This window comes from Rattus rattus, chromosome 3 (assembly GCF_011064425.1).
Source record: "Rattus rattus isolate New Zealand chromosome 3, Rrattus_CSIRO_v1, whole genome shotgun sequence".
NCBI lineage: Eukaryota > Metazoa > Chordata > Mammalia > Rodentia > Muridae > Rattus > Rattus rattus.
Genome location: NC_046156.1, coordinates 91,685,251 through 91,704,708, shown reverse-complemented (window position 1 = coordinate 91,704,708; position 19,458 = coordinate 91,685,251). Strand labels below are relative to the sequence as shown.

Here is a 19,458-nt window from a genome sequence, read left to right as displayed (position 1 = left end):
TGTAGACAGCCTCTGGCAAACAGCACATAGAGCAACTGTCCCTGCAGACACCAGTTTTAGGAGAGTCCGAAGCAAAAATGTAGTCAAAGACTTAGGTACAAATGGTGGTTTGAAGGCAACAGTCACAGTGGCAGTGGTAACAGTCACAGTGGCAGTGACAACAGTCACAGTGGCAGTGACTGCCCAACAGCCGCTGCTTCTCACGTGATGAAATCAGCAGTAGATTAAGGAACGATGTCCAATATTTTAAAAAAACTGTTTATTATGGGCCAAGAATGTGGCAGAACAGGTCAGGGCAAGACCTAAGAACCTGAGCTTGACACCCAGGGGCACTTGGTATAAGAAGAAGGCTCACTCTCACCCCTCCACACATACAGCATCACTGTCTCTCTCTCTCTCTCTCTCTCTCTCTCTCTCTCTCTCTCTCTCTCTCTCTCTCACACACACACACACACACACACACACAACACAACACGCACTGATGTGCATGCATGAGCACAAATAAGTAAATAAATGCAATTTATAATTTAAAGCAAGACTACTCAACCTTACAAAGTCAATATACAATTTCTATAAGCTTAAAAATAAATATAGAATTGAAGATTGTGACATTTGATAAAAAACTATTTGATTATTATACAACACTTCTAACCAAGTCTTAGTGAAATAGACGGTTTTAACTTAGTTTTTCATTATAATTGGAGGCAATAATAAAGCATACCAATTTTTTTCAGTAAGTAGAAATCATGAAGTTTCCTGTATAACTTCAATAACTTTCTGAAAACGCCAGAGAAAATATTGAAATCATGTTTTATGAATTTTATTTAAAGTTAAAGTCTAACTTCAAAAACTTGTTTTATGTGAAGAATGAGTTTTCTAGAAAAAAAACTATGAACAATCAGATGTGCATGCATTAAAACATTTTTTACATAGTTTAGCAGATATTTGCCTTAATAGTATTAAAGACCGTAAAACACTCAACTCTCAAGACACTTGTGCCCACTGGGTCTTACTCTGTACCTAAGCTCCCTTAAAACGCATGATCCTCCTGCCTCTACCTCCTACGAACTGGGACTCCTGGCATGCAGTGCCACACTCAGCAAGAAAGATCTTAAATAACATTACCAAAAATGGTTCGTGATTTGCATCTGTAATTGATGCTGCTTTCAAAGGAACAAATTAAAAATGGAGCTGCTACTCCCAGACATTGTTTAAACACAATGATGTCCTGAGTAGCTGCTCAACTCATAAGAAAAAATTAAAAATGGCACATGAGATTATAGCAATACAAAAACATGACACAGCAAAGTAATTATCAACAAAGTGAAAAAGCAGCCTGAATTGGACATAGGGTTAATATCTAGGATATATAAGAAACTAAACTATTGAAAAAAACTTTAAAAATCCAGATAATATAATTTAAAATAGGCAAAAGACCTATATTAATAACTCCTTGCTATCATTTGCCTCCAAGGAAAAGTAAATAAAAGCCACTATGAGATTGTATTCTAGCCCAGTTACGATGGCTATTAGAGTGCTGGGGGAAAGAATAAAGAAATCCAATGTACTACTAGTGGGGATGTAAATTAGCACCACTCTCTGGAATAAATTATGACTCCTCAAATAAACTAAAAATAAATTTGCTCTATCACCCAGCTATCCCATTTCTGGGTAAAAACCCAAGGGGCACAAAAACCAATGAGTTGTCTGGAAGCCATGTCTGTGGCGGCAGTGTTCACCGGAGCCAAGCTACAGAATTTGCTTAAGTGTCCATATAAAAAAATGTGACACAAGTGTACATAATGTTTGTATGGGCATACCTATTATATAGTGTAGCATTTTTCAGCCATAAGAAAGAATAAAACCCTACCATTTGTCACAAGGTAGATGGATGTAGATGTGCGTATTTTAAAGAGTGAAGCAGACACACAAAAGACAAGCTCAGCATGTTCTCTCACATGTAGAAGTGAAAATATGTGACTTAAAAGCAGGATAATCCCTATGAGAGACAGGAGAGAGGTGGAAAAAGAGTGATTGAGTTTGATTAATACCATACACATACTGAGAACTATACAACTTCTTTAATACATGTAGTTCAAACATCAGTAAACACTAATAAATGAAAGAAGCTTGTGAAGGATATAAGTGTTTTGATCTGATATATCACAAAAAATAAACCCCCAAAAAAAATAGTTAATCAAGATATAATATTATCGAGCATTTTCATGTATGAATTACACAAAATTAGGACACCAAAAACAGTATTTCCTGCAATTTGCATTGTGTCCATGTTTGGAGGATGTCGCCAACTCTCACCTGCCTCACCAATCACGCAAACACCAGCTGCTGCACTCAGGAATCAGGACCACACCTACATTTTGTAAGTAGTTGAATAGTTTCAAAGGGAAAAGTTTTACATTTTAGTTTTACATATGTAGCATCTGCTGTTTGCTCTTCCGAACAAAGCACGTCAAATGTTCTTTTTTTTTCTCACTAAGTCCTGAAAAACATGTCACCCTTTCTGATTTCTCCTGTCAGGGAGGAAGAGGGAGTGAGTGGGAAGGCTGAGCCTGCTATGTATCTTCCTCCTTAGCTTCCTTCAGCCATAGCATCACCCTTTCATTTTCATTACATTTGGGACCTGGTGCTAACAGAAAGTTTGAAGCTTCCCACCTACTCCAGCTACACATCAAAGAAAGATCAAATGAAGCACAAAACAGTGAAATGGACTATCTCACTTTTTGGTCAGTCCTGCGACTCTCAACACTGTGGTGGCTTCTTTGCATCATCATGATGACATTACGTGCGATTATGTATTTACATGTGATTTATATGTCCTAGTTAGCATTTCTGTTGCTATGAAGAGACACTATCATGGCAGCAAATCTCACAAAGGGAAACATTTAATTGGGGGCTGGCTTACAACTCAGTTTAGTCCACTGTCATCATGCAGGCAGACATAGTGTTTGAAGAGTAGCTCAAAGTTCCACAACTAGATGAAAGGGTAGTAGAAAGAAAGAGTATGACACTGGGCCTGGCTTAAGCATCTGAAATTTGAAAGCCTGAGACATACTTCCTCCCACAAAACCACAACTATTTCTAAAAGTGTCCCTGCCTATGGTCCTATGGGCCATTTTCATTCAAACCACCACTGTGATACATGATGTGATTCATCTAGCAACTGTGATTGTATATGAGGTAGTGTATGTTTAGAGCTTTTATATAACATGTGGCATGACATATTTAAGAATTATGTATGACATGCTACAATATGTTCAAAGTTTACATAAGTCATTTTTTCTATAACTCAAACTGGAAATATTATCCTACTCTAAAGCATAAGAAATGGGGAGAGGACAGTAGATAAATGTCTGAATATAAACAAATCTTTATTTCTCCATTTAAGCGATATTTCCTGAACTTCAATCCATCACTATCAATAGTCCTATCTTAGAAGGCAATTTACAGAACATGATTTCAGCCTGAGTCTTCTGTTCCTCAATGGTCTCACCTGGATGCAATCAAGGGTAGACTATTGGGCCCCTTCCCTGCCACTCTTAATACAATATCTTCTCTACTATCTCCACAATCTCCAATGAATCAAAACAAAAGTTATTACTGCTCAGTGTCAGTGTCGGGAAGTCATGGTGTTTGCCTTTAATCCCAGCACTCAGGAGGAAAAAAGGCAGGTAGATCTCTCAGTTCAAGGACAGCCAAGAGTGCATGGAAAAAAAAAACCTGTCTCAAAAAAGAAAAAAAATATTGCTTTTGAAGTTAATGTTTATTGAATGAATTTGTTGATTGATCCAGATCATCCTGTGCTTCAAATATGTTTTAGCCGGGAGAGAAAGTTGCCTATATAGATATGATAGATTCTAACATTTTAGGTAGTGTGGGTGAGTAGGTCAGTGGGATATGACTCAGTCAGAAAAGTGATTGACACCCAAGGATGAGGACATGAGTTCAGTCCCCAAAACCTACAAGGACTGGAGAGATGCTTAGCTGCTAAGAGCACACAGTGGCTGTTCTTATGAAGGTCCTGGGTTCAACTCCAAGTACGCACATGGTAACTCACAACAATCTGTAACTCTGGATACAGAAGATTTGCTGTTCTCTTCTGGTCCCAGTGGGCAATAAGTACACACCGTGGATCACAAACCTATACAGAGGCAAAACATCCATGTTCATAAAAATAATAAAATAATAATATCTTAAAAGCCAGATACAGCCTTATTCATATATAATCTCAGTTTGATTCTGCAGAGACAAGAGAATGCCTGAGATGTCCTGGCTAGTCAGTCTAGCTCAGTTAACAAAGACCAAGTTCAATAAGAGATGTTGTCTCAAAGAAAGTAAACTGGAGAGTAGCAGAGAAAGACAGTGCTAACCTCTGGCCTCCACATGCAAATGCAGAAAATAACATTCTTGTGAGTGTGTGTGCATGTATGTGTGCACATGCACACACACACACAGCAAGAGATAGATAGATAGATAGATAGATAGATAGATAGATAGATAGATAGATAGATAGATGGAGAGAGAGAGGGAGAGAATAATGTAACATAACAGACAAATTAATGCATTGTCTACTAGTGTTCATCAGACATATTGTTTATGGCTTTTAGTATGTGGGGGAATTTTCTTGTTGACCTATAGAATTTGCCTGCCAGAAATACCAATAACTTTTATTCAATAAAACAATCCCAAGCATCAATGCTTCCCAGCATGAACTCAGTCTTATATGTAGCAAGTTGTTGAAAGCCACCCTTGCTTTTTTTTTTTTTTTCTTTTTTTTTTTTTTTCGAGTTGGGGACGAACTCAGGCCTTGCGCTTGCTAGGCAAGCGCTCTACCACTGAGCTAAATCCCAACCCCCACCCTGTTCTTAAATTCTCTTTAAGTTGATCTCAATTTAATTAGCTCAAGGATCCAATGAAGCCCTTCTCACGTATCCATTCTGTACTTTACTGAGAGTCTTGATATTTCCTTTTCAAAATTATACTTTGGCATAACTTAACTCTCTTTGCCTGAGGCTGTTTATCCACAAAGTGTAGGCTAAGAGACCTACTTTGCTGATTTGTGAAGATTAAGAGTCATGGCGTGTGAGTCACTTTACACAGAACTATAAGGTTGTGCCTGTGTAGCTAATCAGGTGTTTCATGCTTAGGACTAGGAGTGTGCTTGGTCGTACATCACTGCCTGCCTGAGTCAATAGACCTTACACATTTGCCTGTGATGACTTTTATGCTTCTACAATCACAGTCTGAATCCTTGTTGACTCTATTCTAATTATACACCTCCTACCTCATGGAAATAATGTGCAGTGGGAACTACATGTAGGAAGCCAAGCTAGGTGACCTTTACCACTGAAAGCTCTCCAGTGGCTGTCTCCAGTAGGCTGTAGCAGATGGAGGCTCTTAAACATCTCCAATAGTATCAACTAAGTGAATTGAAAGCAAAAGATAAGAAAATCTTCCCAAGAAGCTATGCGGTAATGTTCCATATTTAAAACTGTAAAGTTTTCAAGATGGAAAAATGCTAACATCAAAGACATTGCTTTCAATAAAAGATGTGCTAAAGCAAAATATTTTATAGACTATTTTCTTTTTGTTGTTGTTTTTTGGGGAGGGGTTGGTTTGGTTTTTCCCAAGCCATAGCCTAATTTTGTTTACACTCATCCCAAAGCATGACTTACGGTTAATAACAGGTGCCAGGGGATGGGAGGTTGTGGTTCTTGGAGAGTATAGAGGTGGACAACAAAGGTTGCAGAAGAAAAGGGAAGGCGATGGTGAGAATGGGCAGGACCATCTTTCATTGTCCCCCAGGATCCCAGATGCCCAGGGACAGAGTAGGTGAGGCTGCCTTCAGGATTTGAACTTAGACACTGCCAGTCCAATGAGTCCAGCCAGGCCCACCACACACAGGGTCATGCCACCAATAATGGCCATGCCTACCAGTCTATCTTTCTTCATAGCCTGATCAATGATATGCTCCAGCTCCTTCCTCTGGTTGTTCTGGGGCTCAATCTACAACAGTCCTCACACATACTTTAGAGCCTTCTCACATTGGTTGAGTCGGTAGTTGTTCACTCCCAGGTAGAAGACATAATCATGCTGTTCCTTTGTGCTCCCTTGGACAATAGCTCCTCCAGCAACATGATGCTTCTACAGACATCAACACTATTTGCTTCACACCAGGAACCAGGCACATCCAAACTCTGTGCTCTAGGACACAAAGCCAGCTGCCTGCTCAGACTGAAATCTCCTTTCAAAATCTTTCAGATCTTCCACAGACACCATCTTGGTCAGCACAGCCTCTATGCTTGCAGCCCCTGTAAGACTCACACTAAGCTCTGTTTCTACTGGGCCACATCTCCATGGTACAGTAACAGGGAGCTAAACTGTATTCTTTACCGTGTTGCTCTCTCTCCATGAATTCTCAAAACTAGAGTTCTCAGACATTTGAATTTATAGTCTTTCCATTTTGCCAACAAAATATGTACATCAAATAAAAAGGATTCCCAAGTTCACTTTCAGTGTTTAAGTGCTTCTGAGAAGTTAAATAATTCTGATTCATTCTCTCCACATGACAGCAAAACTACTATTACAGGAAACCCATGTGAGCACTGTGATTTCTCAAACCTTTGAAAGGTACCATTAAAAGAAGACTCTATCCCCATACTCATTACCTGCAGTTTCTGAGAAATACAAGCATTGGGTTGATTAGCAGAAAACTAGCAAAGACACAGAGTTAAATGATATCATCTGAGCTCCTACATAAACTATCCTAACTTCTAACATGGTTATTTACATGAGTAACCTGGAAGAAAATCCCAAGAAAGGAATAAAAACTGTGCTTAAAATGGAATCCTCCTTCAGCCATATAATGGATGCTTTGGCGCTTTATCTCCCAGTCCTTTGAATATGCACTCAGTCCGAAGGACCCATCTTCCACCTCCACCTTTCTAGTGAACGCCATTCCCTCTAGAAGGACATTAGCTCTCATAGGAAGAATGCCCATGTTCCCAGATCCTCCTCATGAGACCACTGGGAAACACTCCATGATCTGAGACTTTCCCTTCAGGACCAACTTTATCCTCTATGCCCAATCCTGGCATTCCAGTTCCTGAACTTATCATATGGGGGAAAAAGTCATTCTTCCTATACCTAAAGAAGTAATAACTTAAAGATTTGCCATTTCATCCTTATTAGGTATAAAGTTTCTCTTTGTATTAGAGTGGTTTTATCTGATATTTTATTATGGAAATTTCAAGCAGATGGAAAGATAATTTACATAATTATGTAATTTTCATCTATGCAACCTACTAACCATCATCAGTCCATCTTATTTTACACTTTATTTAAAATTGAATTGCAGCTATTAGAATATTTCTCTTTGAGTACTTCAGTATAAATTAGAAACCACAGACAAGAGCCCAAAAGAAATTGTATTAATTTTATTAAAGACAAACTTTATTTACAATAAAAGATATATATTTAAACTATGTCATCAATGATTTTTTAAAAATACATGTACTTTCATAGCAAAAACTTCTAACAACATAAAAGCAATTGATCCACTTGGCTTATTGACTTTTAATTATCTGTCAATTCACAAGCTAATGTAATGTTTTTTAATTTAAATGCCTTATTTATACACATTCTCATGTTTTCAGAATTAATTTGCTTATTCTAACTTATTTAGATTTCCTCTTGAATTAGGGTGGATGCTTTGTTGTAAGGGTCAGTTCGCCATGGTAAAAACAATACAGAAATGTATTTCCCCATTTATTTTGTTTGGTTTTACATTAAACAACATATGATGTATATATGTATGTGTACACATATGTGTATATGTACATATTATATATGGTGCAAATATATAATATATTCTTAAAATTTTGCTATGATCACCAGAAAATTTTCAGTTTATTATCTTAGGTTTAATACATAGTTACTATCTACAAACAAAAATTTTAAATTTATTTTCTTCTGTTTATATTTACATTTCCTTTTCTTGAGAAAATAGTAATTCTTTTATCTGACTCTTTTATAATCAGAATTCGCTGAATACAGTAAATGTCCCTTGGTTTTAGATATTTATCTTAAAAATTGTTCTTTCACCTCAATATTATGTTGGACAAAAGCCATTTTTATTCCTTCCATATTATGATTAATTCCTCAGTCTCATTAATTACTTATGTAGCTGTACTTTATCTCCATTTAACTAGCTTTGGACCTATTTGTAAAGTTTTGTTTTCCATGTTGAAGCAGGAAGAAATTCATATTTAATGATTAATGTATGCAATTTTATCCATATAGCACATTTCAAATTTATATATACATGTTAACTAGGTGCCAACATTATAGTCACTATACAAGCATATTGGATGACTCTGTCTTTGAATATCCTCATTTATAAGAGAACTTAAACTCTTAGAAAAATTAAACAAAAAGTATATCAGAATTGAAATTAAAAATTTCATGAGGGCTGGAGAGATGGCTCAGCACTGACAGCTCTTCCAGAGGTATTGAGTTCAATTCCCAGCAACCACATGGTGGCTCACAACCATCTGTAATGGGATCCGATGCCCTCTTCTGGTGTGTCTGAAGACAGTTACAGTGTATGCATATACATAAAATAAATAAATCTTTAAAAATATTTCATGATATCTGCCCAGGTTTCTATGATTCCAACACCTGCATTCTTTCTACCTTCATAGATGGCATCATTAGAACCATAAGAGAAAAGAAAGCACATGTTATATGCAATAGTCCCTCCAAAGTCATGGGGGATTCTAAAAACCCTCATAGCTACTGTTACTCAAACTGTTATACAAAATGGCATTGTACACATTCCTCACCCAACTCCTTGCATATTTTAACGCCTCTAGATTATTTATAATTAAACCAGCATAATGTACATAGTTTTAATACTGTATTACTTGAGTATTAGCTAGGAAAAAAGGCTATGCTTTTGTAATACAGACTGATTTTTTTTGGTATTTTCAATCCACAGTTGGTTTAATGCATTAGACACCAACAGCTGGCTATATGACACATAGGAAACATGTATAAAACATATTCCCATAAGCAAGCATTGATTCTGTATATTTGAGATGCATAATGAGGAATATAGACATGTTGTTTCCTACTTCATAAAGATACAAATATTTTATAAATTTCAGATGCAAAGAATATACCTAAAGAATGATTGTTTTGCTTTGGTGGTTCCTCTTGCCATAGAGAAATTCTTTGTCATTCACAAACCAATTACATTAAGAAAGACAATTACTTCGCATTGTGTTTTAACCCCTTTTTAAAACTCACTGGAGATGGAGAGTAATTTGTTCCTAGTTTCTGTACAATAATCCCTTAGGCTTTAATTTTTCCTTAGTAGATACTTTTTTCTTGGATAAATAACCATAATTTTTAAAAAAAACCATAACTCCTTCATTTAAAAGAAGTTTTCTAAAAATGTCGTTGCCATTATGCCTAGAAAGAAAGGCATTGTGTATGTTGTCCACATCCTTCCAAAGGGGTTGATAGTTAGTTATGTGGGTGTTGAACATGAAAACAACAAAGATTGAAGATGATCACTTATGGTATCTATACATCATTCATGCCTCCTGAATCTTCAGGCTGAGGAATAAGATACTAAATTTTTAAATTTCTTCAAAACTAATGATTTTCAAGGAAAATATGGGAAAATGTGCAAACAGCAAAAGAATTTGAAGTATTTTTAGTATTTTGTGCATAGTGCATTTATTCTTATTCTAAAATTTAGAAAATGCATTGGATGACATAGAAACACATAAGTGAACCCCTAAGGTCTGTGATAACACAATGTATATTGTGATAAAGATAGCTCATCAAAACTTTTCATAGGGGTATGAAGAAATCTCTGACAAGTTGAAAGTTTGCTAATCTCTCAAAGGACATATGTTCAACTATATAGCACTCACACTAAATACCATCAGAAACTCTAACTCTAGGGGAATTCATTCACTCTCTTAACCTCCTTCAGGAACACACACACACACACACACACACACACACACACACACACACACCTTTTCTTTTATCTTATTTTATTTATTTGGTTGGTTGTTGGTTGGTTGGTTTGGTTTTTCAAGACATGTGTGTGCGTGCGCGCGCGTGGGGGGCGGGGGGCTTGGCTGCCCTAGCACTATCTCTGTAGACCATGTTGGCCTCAAATCCTCACAGATTTACCTTCCTCTGCCACCCAAGTCCTGGGACAAAACGCGTGTCACACCATTGCCCAGCTACACACAATCTCCCTAAGATAAATCTTTTTAAAGGAGTTCTTCCTTCTTTGAAATAATGAATACTGAATGATTGGCATTATTAGCAATCCTGCAATAATGACAGAAATCTAATTACATGATGGCAGACGAGAATATGAAAGGATTTGTTAAAATTGAGTTACATCATGAAAAAAGTATATGAAATATAAAACGATATATATTGAATATAAAAATCATCAAAACCATAATAAACATGCTAAAAAGAATAAAATCTATAAATGTCTAAATATATAATAATAAGAGGTCATAAGTATCAAGAATATTACTGGGATCAAGAATTGTCATATGTGTGGCAAACATTAGCTCATTTAATTTGTACAGCATCCTATCAAATGGGATGTTCTAATTTAGTTTAAAACAAAAAAACTAAGGTAAAGGAGGTTACTCTAAAGGCCATTCCCGAGATTTATAACATTTTGAATTCTAAGAAAGGTAGGCTGATCCCAAGTATTTGAATTTTTATTAGTAGAACAAATGGTCTATTATCAAAAGCTGATTTAATCAAGTACTGAACTGTTGAATCTACCTAATCTTCAAAACCAAACTTTCTTACAGGTTCAATGAAATGAATTTTAATTACAACCTGCTCTCTTGCCCCAGTCACAGGTGTGATTGAGAGCACAACCCTGTGGGTGGATTTTACAAGAGGGTCTTCTGTCAGATACGCATGTCAGCTTGGATCAGAATGTTCTGATAAGCATGCGTGTCTGCTAGACTGCTCTTTCCTTCATATGCTCCAACTGCACTGTTCTTGCTCTGAACTCATCCTTGTTCCACTGTCTTCTTCCTTTCACAGCCTTCTAATGACTGGACAGCTTCTGCTTCTACCAGCAGACTCTTTCCTCCTCCCTAACCTTTACTTAAAATATATGCTTTATTTATTTTATATTCACCCCACTCCAACTTTTCCTGGATCCCTCTTTCCACAATCCTCTCCAAATTCCTAAGTCTAACTAGCACTGCCCATGTGTGCATGGGTTTGAGTCAGTCAATGGAACATGGTCACTATACTAGAGGCCATATCTCTAAAGAAACCTGATTGTGGGTACTGAGAAGACAGTTCAGTGTTTAAAGTGCTGAGAAGGACTTTGGGACTGCAGTTGGGATCCCCAGAACACAGATACAAGATGGGTGTGCATCCTGGCCCTCCTGAAATAACAGCTTCAGAGAGCAGAAATAGGTGATAACCAGAGCAAACTGGTTAGAGAAACTCATCATATGAGGGGGCTCTGTGTGGGTTGGAGCAACCCTGCCTGAGTAAATGAAGTGGGAGAGCATTCTAGGATGACCTCTCACATCATCCTTGGGCCTCAGCATTTATATGCACACAAATGCACATGCACCAACACAAACATGCATACACACAAATCACAGACATGCAAGAAAGGAAAAGAATACTTATTTAACACTAACAGTCATCAACTATCAATATGTCCTCAACTGGGGGTGGAGCTCTTTCCTCTTTATTATTGTGTCACCCAGCATGCATATCTGCCATGTTTCGCAACAGGCAGCTGCCAGTGGCGGGTGTCTCCTGGCAAGTGTTCACCTGGGCCACAGAGCAGTGCAAAGAGCCTTAGTCAGCATGAAAGATCAGCCACTGGGAACATTGGTGAATGTTAAGGTTGAAGCTAAATAAAAAGTCCAAATATCTTGCTACTTTGGCCAGAGGGAAGACAGGAAGCTGAGAGTAGGTAGGGCATGGAAGAGAGCATGCATAGGTTAGGGGAACTAAGATTCAGGGGTGTCAAAGAAAATTGTGAGTTTTGCATATTGCATATTTCACACTATTCTTATAATAAAATCCTTTCAAAATAAAATAATTAATAAATAAAAATAAAAATTAATAAAATAATCCCTATTACCATCTCATCACAAAAGTGTTTAATTATACAACTTATTTTAAGACTCTTTCTTTCCAAAAAGTATGTATAAAATGGAAAACTCTGACAAAATGCCGATACAAAAGCACAGACTTTTTTATCTTTATTAACTTGGGTATTTCTTATTTACATTTTTTTCATCTTTATTAACTTGAGTATTTCTTATTTACATTTCGATTGTTATTCATCCCCCCTAACCCCTCCTCCTCCCCTTCTATATGGGCTTCCCCTACCCATCCTCCCTCCATTACCACCCTCCCCCCAACAATCTCATTCACTGGGGGTTCAGTCTTGGCAAGACCAAGGGCTTCCCCTTCCACTGGTGCCCTTACTAGGCTATTCATTGCTACCTATGAGGTCAGAGTCCATGGTCAGTCCATGTATAGTCTTTGGGTAGTGGCTTAGTCCCTGGAAGCTCTGGTTGCTTGGCATTGTTGTTCATGTGGGGTCTCAAGCCCCTTCAAGCTCTTTCAGTCCTTTCTCTGATTCCTTCAACGGGGTTCCTGTTCTCAGTTCAGTAGTTTGCTGCTGGCATCCGCCTCTGTATTTGCTGTATTCTGGCTGTGTCTCTCAGGAGAGATCTACATCTGGTTCCTATCAGCCTGCACTTCTTTGCTTCATCCATCTTATCTAGTTTGGTGGCTGTATATGTATGGGCCACATGTGGGGCAGGCTCTGAATGGGTGTTCCTTCTTCCTCTGTTCTAAACTTTGCCTCCCTATTCCCTGTCAAGGGTATTCTTGTTCCCCTTTTAAAGAAGGAGTGAAGCATTCGCATTTTGGTCATCCTTCTTGAGTTTCATGTGTTCTGTGCAGCTAGGGTAATTCGAGCATTTGGGCTAATATCCACTTATCAATGAAAGCACAGCCGTTTCAGAAAGCAAAGTCATGTTGTATGCCTTTAGATGAAGTCAAAAAACCTGGGTTCAACTTTGAAGAGAAAGTACAGTTTATAAACACATAAAAAAATTTCTATAGCAACAGTTTCAAAATTCATTACTGGGTGGTAGTAATTTAAATCTTTAATCTTTTAGGTTTTCTTGCAGTATAAAGATCTTTGTGTAAATGTTTTTCTTGACTTTTAGATATTTAACTTTCAGAAGCTTATTTATTGTATGAAATAGAACAGAGAACTCTGTGTGGCATATTCAAGACTAAGAAATAATACTACCTTAGCCATTGGATCTTCCACCAACGGATATCTGGAACGTCTGAACATTTTTCCTCTGGGGATGGGACAAAAGGTGCTACTCTAGTGGCACCTGGTGAATGACCAGGGATGCTTCTAGGGATCCCATGATGGACAGGATAGCCCCTTAAAGGTTCATCTTGTTCCACATGTAAATAGTGCTGATGTTGAAAAAACCCTCTTTAGAACTACTATATCCATGATTTAACACAACATGTGATCCATTGTGGACATCGATGACTGCTGTGTTGCTCACATCTGTTCACGAATCTGAATAGAAGCCCTCTAAGGCCCCTGATAAGCTCAAGGACTTCAGAATCTTCCTCTAGACCTTTAAGAAAGACAAAGAAAGAACCTTTAAAGAAATGTATTCCAGAAGTTTTGGGCTGACCCTGGGAGCAGTGTATAGCCCATCCATCTATATTTTGTTGCTGCAGAAAGTCAGAGATCAGTATTTGATGCCAAGAAAGACCAAGGAATGGAGTCTGGCAGTGCTTTCAAAAACTACAAATGTATTTGCTGAATATCATGCAGCCTTTACCCCTGTGTCTTAGATATTGTTGCATCTAACAAAATATTTTTGTGGACAGGTAATAAAGGCAAGCTAATTAATATAATAGAACACTGTCTCCTTTAAAATAGGATTAGAAGAATTTAAAACCAACATTCAATACACAGGCATCTACAAACTGCATTGGGGCATAGCTCAGCATAATGAAATTTTCTAAGTGGATGACTAGCTTTTTAAGCACCACCTTCTAAAACACAGGCATTTATGTTGCTTCACAATTATCTCATATTTCTCAACCCATCACATATGTTTATTAACATATGATTTTTTAACTCAGTTTTAAAGTAGTTTGTAAATTTTTAATCTCTTAAATTGATAAAACTCACATATTTATTCAAAAAATGAAATCATTGTTCTTATAAAATCATGTAATAGTTTATGAAATCAAACAGTATACAGCATTCTTATGAGGAAAATATACAAAACAGCAACCATGACCGGATGATACTAGTATTTTGATCTTTTGGTTTCTTTAAATGAGTGTCTTAAGAAGGAATTCCATGTTTCAAAACAGTGGAGGTGAAGGTACCTAACTTAAAAGTGATATTACGTTCCATCACAAATGTCTGAAATTCAGTTTTCCTGGTTCAAGTGAATTCCTGAAAAGAGAGAGATAAATGCCCAGAACTACCATTAGATAATTCAATCAGTAGACAACCATCTTGCTGGTGACCTCTATTGACACTCTTCTGAAAATAATGAATGGATTTAAGTTAGCAGTAGATAGCCTACTGCTTAAACCAGTTTCAATAGCAAGCCTTTCTTTCTCCTTACTTGAAAGCTAAAGTTCTCCTCACTAATAGTATGCCCAGGAGTTTATCAGCAGGACCTGTAGGACAGCAGAGGAGAATGCAGCTATAGTGAAATGATGCACCACACAGCAAAGATGATGAAAATGCAGGGCGCCTCCTAAAACTCCCCATCCCACTGCTTAGAAGGATGGAAGGTTAGAAAATCCAAATTTCAAACAGCAATTCAGGTAATCCATGCTATTATGCTATCTAGTAGCCTTTTATGGATAATTTATTACTGGGAAACTTGGCTTTAGAACATCAGTATTACAAAAAGCTACAGCCTTCACATCTAGACTATTTACAGAAGAATTAGACAAATAAGCCAATTGTATTCCAGCGGAAATATTATATGCCACTCAGAGTCTATATACAATCTTAGCCTATGGCTTTTGACATTAGTAATGTCAGAAATAGTCACAATGGAAGTTTGCATTATTCAAAGAATTTCATTAAAATACAATAGAATTGTTTCAGGACATAAATGTATGGTTTCTGAACTGAACATATCTGAATTAGGTAGTACATCCTACTGTACCTCAAGAAAACGCCCCATGAGTCACAGAGAGATATATAATCTCCTACACTGAATATGTTTTAAAGGTATAATAGTTACATACTCTTGCTAATTTGTATGAGTATTCTGAAACTCATAGGACGATCATACATGTTTGGTTTCCATCTAAATTGGGCTGAAATCTCATTCATATAAAGATTATATATTTATGTCAGTTAACATTTGGAATCAGATATCTTGGCTTATGATAATGGCTCTAAGCTTCATTAGCTGAGTAGCCTCAAGCAAGTCACACAACAATTCTATATTTTTCTAATGGTCTATTTTTTAAAAGGCTATAAAAATATCTACTTTGCAAAGATGAAATAAACATTATAAGTAACATTCTAAAAACAGACATATCATGAAATAACTCCCCAGGAAATACTGATCTGACCAGTGTTACTCTCATTCTGTGTCCTCTCTCAAACAGCATTCAACAGAATATTGACACCAGAAAAAACAGTGTGAAAATATTTGCTGATAAAATCTGTCATAATATCTTTTTTAGAAATGTTCAGAAATAACATAGTATAGAAGGGGAGGAATGGAGTGAGAGAATAATAATAATCCAGTTAGAAGTAAAATAGCAATTAAGTCTTCTTCATTTTCTTTTCTGTAAATGGTTCCAAATATATGATAAGCATTGGTTTAAAAAATGGCTGGCACAAAATAACTGGCATGAATTGTCAATCTACACAAGACAAGGCTTCACAAGTGGCACTAGCTAGCTCGAACTCATCAAACCACATTTGACACAGCCATCCTGTGTACCACACGGTACTAGTGACTGGGGAGGAAAGCAGATATGGTTTTGGGTTACTCACAGTGTATTAATAATTAGGATTTTTAAAGATAATGGATTTTATATAAAACACAAAATCTCAAAGTTGACCAAGAACAAGCAGAAAGAAAGAAACAGTGGTTAATAGTCAAGTTATCTCAAAGCTCAGCCAGGACTACTCCATCAAAACCTTGAATAGACACAATAGCAAAGTAAGAAATTTAAAACATATTGGCTAATAGGATACTTTGTAGATTCCTGATGGCTTGATGAATCAAACCTACACAAAATTCTAAACTGAAAACCTAGAGGATGTGTTAAGGGAATATGGTTTAAATAAAATTATAAACATATATCATTTTACCTAGACCCTTATGTTCTGACATGTACTTGTTGGAAACAAGCAAAAGAAACTTATTCTGAGTATTACCATTTAATTTTCAAACTCTATTTAATCACAAGGAGAAACTAAATTCAAGGTCCTAGGCTCTAGTGGAACTAGGGACTTCCCAATAACTTAACAGCTTCTGTTGTAAGGAAACAGTTGTCTGAGTCCAGATATCTCAGGGACAATTTGTTAGAAAACAGATGTCTAAGTCCAGACATCTTTAGGACAGTGTCTCTATCTTGCTGGCAGAGCCAAAGTAGTTCATGTTCCCAGGCCCAGGCACCAACTCCTATCCTGATTTATGGAAACTCCCTTATTCAACCCCTTATGTCAAAATATGATTGAACAATGCTATAGCCCATTCTACTCCCCCTTCCTTCTATGATTTTATCCTTTAAATATGCTATACAATGTTCCTTCAGAGTTGTAGTTCAGCTCCCAATTCTATTCTTTCGCAGTGATGGATCAGTGATGGCTTAATTACAGTAAATGCTTGTAATCTGCATTGACTTGGTGTTGAGTTATTGAATGTATGTTGATTTTAAGCAGTTACTCCACGATAGTAATCACCCTTATTACCCTGCACAGAATGAAATATTTCACTGTATGCTCTGCCCGGGGAAGGAGGAGAGCTTCTCTATCAAGCACAGCTCTTCCCTCCAAATGAAGTGATTCTCTGTGAAGAACAAGATCAGCGTCCAGAAGCTAACTTCATAACCTCCTTCTATCCTGGAATCCAAAAACCCTTGCCTGAGTTATAAATGCATGAACACTTATTCCAAAGTGCCTGTTGCCTCATTAGGAAGTCAAAAGTGAAAAGAATTTATTTTGTTTGTGGCTGGAAATGTAATTGTCATGGGTCTTTAAACACAGGAAAGCTTCCTAGCTTTGCTTTTCTTAAGAATTTAAAGGGCTGCCAGTTGTTTCCATAATGTAGCAACTTGCAAAGTGTTGAAGGGTATACTTTTATGTTTAGTTCACAAATAAAGAACACTTTAAGATTTTATAACCAGTTGTGGTGGGAGGGAGAGTCTGTTTTCTCCAAGAATAAGCCCTCCTGATAGGTTTCCCGATCCTAAGTGTACAGCCTTAAACACCTGAACACACAGGTAATACACCACACTAATTGGACTCTGTAGAATGTGTGTGTGTGTGTGTGTGTGTGTGTGTGTGTGTGTGTGTGTGTGTGTGTGTGTGTAAAACAAAGATATTAAAACAAAGAGGTTATGAATTTGAGAGGGTGGGGACATAAAAGGACAGAAGTTGGAGAGAGGAGTAGAGGAGATGGATATGATATAAACAGTATAGTACAGTCATATATGAAATTCTCAAAAATTAAAATAATTTTAAAGAAAAATATACTGTAAAAATTAAACTATAGGTCAGCATTTCTTTCAGCCTCATTTCTAATAGATAGTAATGAACTGCCAGTATACAAAAAGAACTCTGATGAATAATTTGAAACAAAGTTACATTGAGTATCTTTTCCTGAAAACTCCTGATACATGTTTATATCTGAAGTCCAGAGTCATTCTAAGTAAAAGAAGCATAGTTTCCCCCAAAAATGCTATAACCTTATAGTCTATGCATTAGGTTATATGATGTTTTAAATTTATAGTCATAAGTTCTCATTCCCTTTTCTAGCCTAAAATCTTTCTAAAGAGAAAAAAAGATGAATATATGAAATGGCAATAACCCACTCAATCAGGAAAACTCTTGAAGCCACATTCAGACCACAAGCCGGATGACCAGATGAGAACACTGAATCTACAGTACCGCGGCACTCTGACAGACACCTGATTTCCACACACATTGAATTGTTCGGCTCTCTCAAAGGGTTATTATTCCATCAGCGTTAGTGCCATTTACATTTGCATGTCTCCCATTGGCTCCATCAGACAGGGATGAATGAGATCCGGAACACCTGGAATTAGCCGAGGAGAAAAGAGGTCACCAACCTAGGGGAAAGGATAAACAAGGACATGATTTCTAAACCTAAATTCTGTCCCCCATGTCTGACATCCAAGCAGAGACATAGAAGAATGAATGAGTTTCCAGGGGAAGTGTGAGTTTCCCAGTAGAATGTGTTTACAAGGTCCTTCCTGAAGTTTATAAAATAATGCATGTGTTATGATGCAGTCACGATGCAGTAATGCAGTGAGCCCACTGTGTTGTTCACTACCTCCTTTTCCAGTGTTGTAGCCCATGGTGCCTTCCTGCTGAGATTTGAGGGTAATGCTAGTCCTTGACCAATGTGAACAGTATCACAATACTTGTACTGTGAACTCATGCAGATGGCTCGCTTTTTATGAACTGTCCACTAATGCCACCTTACTGAGCTTCGACTACCTTAGACTTGGAATAGACCAAGGTGAAAACTGTCAAATACTTCATTCCATGCATAAAATTTCAGAAGCATCAGACAAGACAAATTTTAAAGTGCGTTTCGACTTGGGTTCTGCTGAGTCATTATTTCTTTCCATAGAAAAATATCACAAAGGTTTGAACTCCATACTAAGCAGGAAAATTGAACAACCTTGTGTCATGTATAAACATACTGCATATGTGTGTATGTGTATGTATGTGTGTGTGTCAAAAGTTCTGAGTATCTTTTTAACGTAAAGTCTAGTTTGTTCCCTAACATTTCTAGTTCTCATAGATCATAGTACTAAAAATTCAAAATCTTTAAAAAGCATATCAGCAATGTCAGTCAAATATCTCTTTGGACATGATTTAAAATGGACAAAAGTTTATTGACAATCAGAAAAATACGCTGCTATTCAGAAAACAAGGGCTCCCTATAAAGTGCAGGTGTGCGAGCTTCAGTTGAGATTAACTAGGCACGTCTAAGCTGCCTCTTTGATAGCTTCAGTTCTATTTGGTTTTGTTCTTGTGGTCATGATCTAAATCATAGTAATGAAGAATTAAATTATTTCATTGCCAAAACTATCCAACATGTATGTATTTAGTGA

The 19,458-nt window shown here is 37.0% G+C and overlaps 1 pseudogene; it reads right to left on the bottom strand.

Moving 5' to 3' along the window:
- Positions 1-5,862: 5,862 nt before the first annotated feature.
- Positions 5,863-6,976, bottom strand: LOC116895856 (annotated as a pseudogene).
- Positions 6,977-19,458: the final 12,482 nt, after the last annotated feature.